The sequence below is a fragment of the Vitis riparia genome, chromosome 6 (assembly GCF_004353265.1).
Source record: "Vitis riparia cultivar Riparia Gloire de Montpellier isolate 1030 chromosome 6, EGFV_Vit.rip_1.0, whole genome shotgun sequence".
NCBI lineage: Eukaryota > Viridiplantae > Streptophyta > Magnoliopsida > Vitales > Vitaceae > Vitis > Vitis riparia.
Window position 1 is genome coordinate 5,013,033 of NC_048436.1, and position 9,663 is coordinate 5,022,695.

The following is a 9,663-nucleotide window of genomic DNA, read 5'->3' on the forward strand; positions in this document are numbered from 1 at the left end:
CTAATATTAGGGTTTTTTTTAGTAATCCTTGATTTCTAGTTATTTAAGATTTAACAATTGTTATATTTTTTAAGGTAAATCCATTCTAAGTGATAAATACCTACAAATCCTAGACTTAAACCAAGATCTCAATTCCATTCATCTAATAGATAATTCAAAATAAAATGAAATGTTACACTAAGAAGACAAATGCAACCTTAAAGTTATTTAGGTTCATTTTGTTTAGCTGACCTTTTGAATATCATCGGATTTATGTAAATAAATACTCTTATTTCACTTAGAGGCTTAAACCTAAAGTTGGATTATGGAAATCTCATTATTGAACACTTGAAAAAAATATATATAATATTTCATTTTAAATTTAAATTTATTTAGCAAACTTATTTTTTTATTCAAATAGATTTTCAAATATTTTCAATTTAAAGAATTTGATTAAAGTAATATTTTAGAACTAGTTTGACAAATTCCATAAGTCAATCCGTAAGGACGATACTCGAAATACTACAAAAGTTATAGTGACTCTTCTTTAGTTTTTCTTGGTCAGAATCGCTATATACGAGGCTTAATGTTATAGACAACATATAATAGTAGTCAATACTATTTTATTATTTTTATTATTTTTATATTTATTTTAAAATTTTCATATTAAAATTAATATTTAAAATCATGAAGTATATTATTTGTTAAATAATATTTTTATTTTTGTTCATTATATATTTATGGTTTTATTTAATTTATTATTATTAACTATTTATTATATATTATTATTTTAATGCAAATAAAAAATGATTAAAATCAATAAATACTAAGAGATAAGAGAGTAAAAAACAAATGGAATTAAGGAGGTTTTATTAGAGAACATTTGAATATATTAAAAGAAATGTCACCGGATATGGAAAAAGTAATATGAGAGAAAAATAACAAAAAGAAGATAGACAATAACAATAAGGGATAATTGATTAAGTAATATGAGAGAAAAATAACAAAAAGAAGATAGACAATAACAATAAGGGATAATTGATTAAGAGGGACAAAATCAATATGAAATTACAATTTTAACCTTCCATTTTTTTCATTCTAAAAATATTTATTTTAGACAAAAATGTCATATATATATTTTACAAAAAACATTTTTTTTTTAAACATAAATGTGATTATAGGAAGTGTTTATATCATTTCTAATATTTGAAATTTTTTATTTTTCAATTATTAGAAATACTTCATAAAATCACTGTGAAATGTAATTTAAATAATCAAAATATTAAAAGATATTTATATATAAAAAAAGCGACTATTTTATTTTAAAAAATAGAAGCCCGTTAGTTTTACAAATTCGAAGTTTTTTCGATGTTTTATAAATATGAGAAAAAAAATGGAAAATTACCCTTAAGGGTAGGCTGGGAAAAAAATTACCAAGAAAGGTAGGTAAATTTGATAATTATTCTGAAGGCCTAACATTTTTATTAGACCAATTTACCCTGAATTAAATTCTAAATTATAATCTTTAAAGAATAAAAGAATTGAAAAAAAAAAAAAAAAACGGAGAAGACTATCGTTCCAATGTCTTCCCTTTGAAACCTTCCCATTTCGCATTCTTCTCATCAAGGTTTTCCTTTCGCATCATCTAGGTGTTTTCACGGTGGTATCATATTGTGTGAGATACTAAATCTCGTGTAGGCGTGTACAGTTCCATTGTTCCAGTGGTGACTCCGTTGAAGATTTCCATTTTGCATCATTGTTGACGTGTCTCCATTTTGAATATTGTAGCTTCGACAATGTCTTCAATCGCATCTTTTTTTCATCGTATTTGAAAGAGGTGATTATTTTTTTCATTTAAATTTTTTTCATCGTACGATTTTAGTTTCTATGGTTTATATGGGGTACCTATTCACTGAACAACTGGATTATTGCGGTGTTATGTTCTTTGATTTGTAAGAGAAATGGAAAGATAGAGTATGAATGAAGTTTGATTGCGTTATTTAAATTGGTTATTTAGGGAAAACCAATCTGACCTCTTATTGAAGTTGTTACAGTTATTTTCATTATTTGTTTAGGTGGTCATTGAAAAATGAAGGAGAAGAATGGAAAAAATAACTTAGAATCTTATTTTCTTTTCTAGTTTTTAGTATTAGTTTCTCAAATATGTTATATTTTAGATGTTTTATGTAATTTGTATTATTTCTTTAGGATTGTGTTTCCAATATTGTCTTAGGGAATATTGGACATCATTTTTTAATGCAAACAAAGTATCATCTATTTTTCTACATTTCAATTCTTTCGGATTTAATATATATTCTTGGGAGCTATCAGACATCATATTGGATGGCCAGGGAACATAACATATGAAAAAATAAACATAAATAAATTAAATTATATTGTAATATATTGTAACGTTAGTGTATTTGTATTGTAAGTATAATGCATTTATGTTGTACATAGTTTTTATAAATTATATACGGTTTAAAAGGTTAGCCATGATGAGCATTAACAATGTGTACATATTGGATTACCATCAAACAACTTAAATTTGTTATCCACTAATACAATGGCTCAGTGTGTTTACAGTAGCATGTATGTAACTATATTTGAGATCACTAATAGTAGTTACACCAAAATAAATAAGGGTATAATATAAATGTCCTACATTTACAATACAATTGCACTAGAAATACAACATATTACAACATTACTTGATTCTTTATACATTTAATTATGACAATTGATTATTTGATATAAATTCTATAGTGCAGTGTGGAGTATAATACATGGATAAAAGGCAAAAAACAATACAATACAACCAGGTTTGAATATTCTTTTAATTAGTATTATTTTATTTTGATTATATTAATGTTTGACATTGTTGTTAATTTTACTGTATTAATTTTTATTTTACAATATCATTTATTTACTTCTACAGGAGGTCAAAATAAATAGTCGATGCTCCACCAAAAAACTTAGACATCTACTTGATGATTTAAGTGATGAAAAGAAGAGTATAATTCAACATATTGGCTTTGGTGGATTGCTTCAGCTCTCTTCCACATAGATAAGGCATAGCTTATGTAGATGGATAATAAATCATTTCAATATAGTCCACTGTAGATTAGACATAGGACAAGAAATACAATTTTCAATTACTTCTTCTGATGAAGGTGAAATTCTGGGTATTCCATATATTAGTAGGAGGCTCCTACTTTCACCTACCAATAGGAATGATAGGATGGAAAACATATCAGATCTTAGAGATAGACTGATTTCAATGGAAGACATGGGCGAGTTAAAAAAATTGTTTATCTTCTTCTCATGTGCTACATTACTTGCTCCAACATCAAAGTTAGATGGTAGTCATGAGTTGTGGTGTACTTTACTTGCTGGAGACTTTGACATCAATGTTAATTGGGGCCAATTTGTGCTTGACACATTGGTTGATGGAATTAGACATTTTCGATTGGGTAAAGGCTCATGGTTTACAGGTTGCCTTATTTTTTTGCAGGTAGATACTTTTTTTTTATTAAATGCTGAAGGTTTCCATATTATTTTCTATGTTTTAACAAGTCTTTTCTAAATAATGTATTGATGTGTGGAACATTTGTGTATCAGCTTTTTTAGGTAAATAAATTCTACATTCCAACCATGTTGGTGCCACGTACCATCCTAATATGTGCAATGTGGAATGATGACTTGATGAAGAAAATGGTGCATGCAGAGTTGTAGGATTATGGTGACTTTGGACTAGCTGATGTAAGAGACAAAATTTTCTTTCAACATTTTCTTTTATTTTCATATTTAAAAATAAATTTTAAAAAATTATATATTCTTTTTATTATTGTAGGTTCAAGAAAATGAAAGCAGGGAAGATGCGCATGAAAACCCTGTTAATCCAATAAATGAAGTTGAAGAAGAGACCAGTGATGTGAGAACCTTCTACATTTATTTTTTTTTATTTAAAAAGTAAACCAAACATGTTATGCATAATAATATACATCTTTTACACTTTGTACCATTTTGTAGGAAATTATAGCAGAATATAATGCAGTGGAGAAACAGATTCACCAATTGCTTCGAACAATGAGAGGAGCAATTGATAAACTAGCAAAACGACATAATACAAATAAAACCCCATCATCTTCTCATCAAAGCAGAAGTCATAATCAACTTGATATCAATGATTCTTTCCAATCACCACCACATGGTAGTACAATTTTTATAGCACTAGTCATTATAATTTTGTATTACTTTTAATTTAATTGCAAATGTTCTATAATTTTTTTTTGGAAAAATTAATTTTGGTTGTTATGCATTCTGAAATTAGTTGTTCATACCAATATACAGGAAAAATCACTGGTATTTAAACATTTTGAATATTCATGCGAAAAGAATCAAGTTGTTGGATTCATTAATTGACGGAAGGAAAAAGCAAATGGATGTCTTCACAGAGAAACCGGTAAATATAATTATAGTCCAATTACTTATGTGAATTGTTGTTATTATTTTTTAAAGATGTCCATATTTATAATTTTATATTGTGTTAAGGTGAACATTTTGTCAACTGTCATTGGGATTCAAGAAAGTAGACCATCAGTGGACATGACAGAATTTGAATTTGTTGTTCTAGAAGTTGTCCAACAATTGAATCCGTAAGTTGCAAGATTTGTATTCCTCTTTAACTATGGAAAGCAAATTAGGTTATAAATTTACTAATTTGATGCACAATTTACTTATAATTTCCTTAATTACTATTTGCAGGATGGATTCTGGCATATTTGTAATCAAATTTATGCAATTATGGAGTAACGATAGACTTTTTCGTGCAATTGCAAATGTATTATATTGTGCTGAATAAAATATTTTTTAGTTTTGATGATTGTGAATTTTTGTTAATATTCTATTATATACCTTTTGTACAGGACAAGGTCATAAAGTACAGGGAAAAATTCCTAACACAACTGATAATGTCTCCAGAAAATGAAGTCACGGAAAATTTCTACCAGGCTATGGATCAGTGATGTTGTTTCATTAGACAATTGGGCTATGTTGTTTCTGAAAAAAGATTTATTTAAGATTATATAAGTTAAGAAAAGTCATGGTATGAGTTTGTTTGGTCTATAACATTGAAAGCATGATGGAGTCACATTCTGAAATTATGGTTGATAGGTGGATAATAGTTCATACAAACAATAGTTTGGAAATGGAAGTTCTATTATGATTTTCTTATTTTTTGTTATTTTGTTAGTTTATAGTAGTTGATTTATTTATTTATTTATTTTTTTTTTACAATCTGATGGAGTTCCATTTCCAAATTTACTAGTTTAATGAATGATATAGATATTGAAATGACAACTGCCTATTTTATGATTTTCTTGCAAGTGGAAAATAATGATTGCCTATTTTACCATCATTATATACCTCCCTAAGAAGCCGAAACAGGTGAGCTTTGCTTATGTGTAGAATTTGGGAACAACAAATGCACACCTTTAGAACTAAATGACAAAAGGTTTTACATTCTATTTTTGCATGCATTTAATCATGTTTTTCTTCTAATCCCATACAATTTTTTTTTTTCAGTTCCTTTTCCTTTATGCATTCCCTTTTCTCAATTTTATGACAATCAACCCCATTGTAAAGATACATACAATCAAATACAGAACATAAAACTAATCAGTCACAGTTCTCAAATGTATTTGAATTTGGTGAGTTGGGCGTTTATTAAATGGAAGTCATTAGCCTCTTTGCATAGAGGTAAAAACTAAGGTGGGAGCATAATGATGAAGGAGCATCTTTTAGGTTTAGAGGTAATTGATTATTAAATATGGGGATTAGTCAAAGGGAGAAAAGCATTGTTAGTTTGACTCTCTTGCTTGCAGAGATTATAACATGAGAGGAGCCCCCAACCATGTGGTCACATGAAAGTAATTTCTCAGCATGTGATAGCCCATTTTCCAACTCAATCAAAGATACATTAGATGTCTCCCAATCACCGAACTACCCTTTGAATGACTTTGATTTTTACTGGTATATTCTGTGATTTTCTCCATCTGGGTAAATGTCATCCTGTCATTGAAACAAGTTTACAAGTGGTAGATATCATGTTCATTTCTTGAAAAACTTCCATAAATAATGATAAGATCATAAGTCTAAAATAGTAGCATATGTAATACAAACATCTTTGTCATGACAATCAAGTAAATAAGTAAGTTCCAAAACAAATTCTTACAGATTCTAATTTCATAAACCACACATATCATCATAATCAAAATAAGATAAAAAGTAGCATGCCACCATACAAGTATAACACTAAAATATGGAACGTGTAATGGATTTTTGCATGAAGCTCAATTATGGCCTGCAACTTGACATCGCAAGCAAAAGGTAAGTCTTTTTGAACTAAATTGAGACTCTGTTCGACGATGTCGAGGCCTTCCAAGTGGTCGTTTTGAGCATGGAGGTTTAAGTGAAGGATATAAGTGACCTTGAGCATCACGAACACATCCATCAACATCAATTGTAGGTATATTGTGATTTAGAATTGAATTGAAGTGTCTAGAATATATCAACTCTTGCATTGGAAGCTTGAAATATGAGTCAACATATTCATAAACATCCTGTTTCATCTTGCGTATTACTGCACATGCATGCTCACAAGGTATTCCGACCATTTGCCAAGCCTTACAAGTACATGTACGCTCTCTCGAGTTCACGTCTACATATACCTTCATATTGAATACCTTAAACACACCACCAACATAGGGATATATAGGAAATGACCCACTCTTTATAATGTTTTCCAACAATTTTTCCTCGGTCTTTGGGCCAATTGGAGCTTTCCAATTTTCTATAGTAGCCATATGATCACATGCTAGATGAGTAAACTTATCCATTTGTGTCATTACTAAGTTGAAAATTGTGTAATGACATTCCTCCTTCCGCCAAGCATTGAATGATTCAGCAAGATTAGTTGTCATCTTATCCCATCATTTTTTGACAAACTTTGACATTGCCCAATGTTGTGGACTATTCTCTTCAACCCACTTCGCTAGGTCACTATTATATGTCTTTAATTTTTTCATGGCTACAACATAATCATCATCCAACCTAGCATACGCAACACTATCAAGTAGCAACAATGCATCCACTTTACATTTTTTTTCCCCTCATACTATGTTTCGTCACATAGCTACTAAAATTCTCTTTCACATGACGATAGCAATATGCATGATTTTCTACTCCAAAAGGTTGAGAAACACTACGAAGGATTGCTTGATGCCTATATGATATTATGACTACCTCTTTATCTTGAAGTATGCCCTTCAATTTCTACAAAAACCATAGTCAATCCTCATAGTTTTCTGAACTTACAACACCAAATGCAATTGGGAACATGTCATCATCAGCATCATAAGTTGTTGCAAAAAATGAGGAGCCCTATATGGTCCACTCAAATAGGTTGAGTCAATTGCAATAATAGGTTGACAACCCATTAAAAACCCTTGAATTGAAAAAGAATGTGCAATGAACAATTGCCAAAAATGCTCATTTTGTCTGGTACATTCAGCAATCGTCCATGGATTAATGTTTACCAACCTCTGACATAACCATGGCAACAACATATATGAGTTTTCTGGAAGACCATATATTCTCTCCTTTACCATTTCTTAGCATGTCCAAGCTTGCTTATAACTCAATGAAACACCATACCGACTCTTGAAATCTTTGCAAATTTGATGGGGCAAATACTGAGGGGTTGCCCTTATTACTTGCTTTATGACACGAGCACCTCTCCTTCCCTACATTGAAGGTTGGCTTGAACACTCAACATTTGCACAATGATTGTGTACATCATTGAAGATGTTAACCTTCAAAATCTTGGTTGTGCCTGCTGAATTAGCAGTTATTCTCCAAGGGCACCCATCTACTAAACAAAACACAAATATTCGCTTTGGAGAGTTCTTTTTGAATTTATATTGAAATCTACCAACTAATGACATCGTATATAATGCATTTCTAAATTCATCTGCATTAGGAAAACTATGCCCACTCCTAATAATAGGTTGAGGATAAAGACTTAAATCATGTGGCCTAACTTTAGTTTCTGCACATCTGGACATGAAGCCTTGAGAAAGTCCTAAATTAGACTCATTGTTTGCTTGACATGATGCAACCGAATTGTGTGTCTCCTCCGTACTATTATGACGACATTTTATAACACACTCAGTTAATTAATATTATAAGCACCTTGCATCATGAAATTAATGACAACTAATACAAGATATATCACTTACCAATAATCATTTTTCACATTGACTATACTTCCTTCAACTTCTACTCTTTGAGTCTGTTTTAATACATAAATACGAGCATAATCATAACTATGGGATAACATCATATGCATGGCCTCATCATCATCCAACTGTTGAAGTGCAGATGGATCAAACTCAAGGGTGTAATGAAATGTATATCCATTTGAATTAATATCCAACCATTCACATGCTTTTGAAACAAAATCAACATATGACATCCCTTGTCCAATGTACATGCCTTTTTGTTGCCCACCCTTGTATTGTATTTGTTTATCCTTCTTAGGTACAATCTCCCCTCTTTCGTGAAGGTAGCCATAAATGAAATTTCCCATGTCCATTTACCAATTCAAAAGTACGTCTTCTTTCACCGATAATCAAATCAATCTATTTCACAATATTACAACCAAGGAAAATTTTACAATAAATAAAAAATAAACAAATGAAAATTATAATCAATTGAGACATATTTTATATAATAAAGAACAATATTTATTGTACATTAGACATGTTAAGGATATGCCAAAGAACCCACAACTGCCCAGTTTCATAAGAAATTTGAAATTTTCAAAATTTTACCTTATCGTAATGTATCGCAATGTTATTGTATTTGTATTGTAGTTATAGTGTATTTTTATTGTATCTCTATATATATATATAAAATTAATTTTATAGGTTTTTTTTTTTATCCATCATTAGATTATTATCAACAACTTCATGTATTGAAATTACAATAGTGTATTTTTGTTGTCTTTTTATAATTTTGGCTTGCAAGGATGCTTTATGATAGGAATACGACATGATAGCCTAGAAATGTTAGTTCAGTAAAAAACAATTCAATATTTTGTCATTTTGATATATTGTAATGTATCGTAATGTTAATATTTTTTTATTGTAACTATATTGCATTTGTATTGTACTTGTACTTTATAACTAAAGTAATGATTCTTTTACATAACCTTCAAACTACTAGACATTCAACTCATCATACCAAAATAATACTTATACAAAAAGGTAACAAATTCATAACAAAAATATAGTGATCTTAACTCTTAACAAATTTATAATAAAATATAAAGTGGTCTCATACAAAGGGGATTTCAGTTTTCAATCAAAATCCAAATATGTTCATAAATACACAAACAAAGTGGTCCAAAACAAGCATGAAACAACTGAGAAATTTTTTTCTTCTACCATGTCAGAAAAGTCTTAACAACAAAACTAAAGTGCAAACAGTTTCAATGGAAATCAATAATAATCATATCAAACAACCCACCCAGAAAATAAATTAAAAATAAAAACACATCTTCAATATGACCAAAATAATGTAAAAAAATTCAAAATAATAAATTTAAATAACATTTTACAC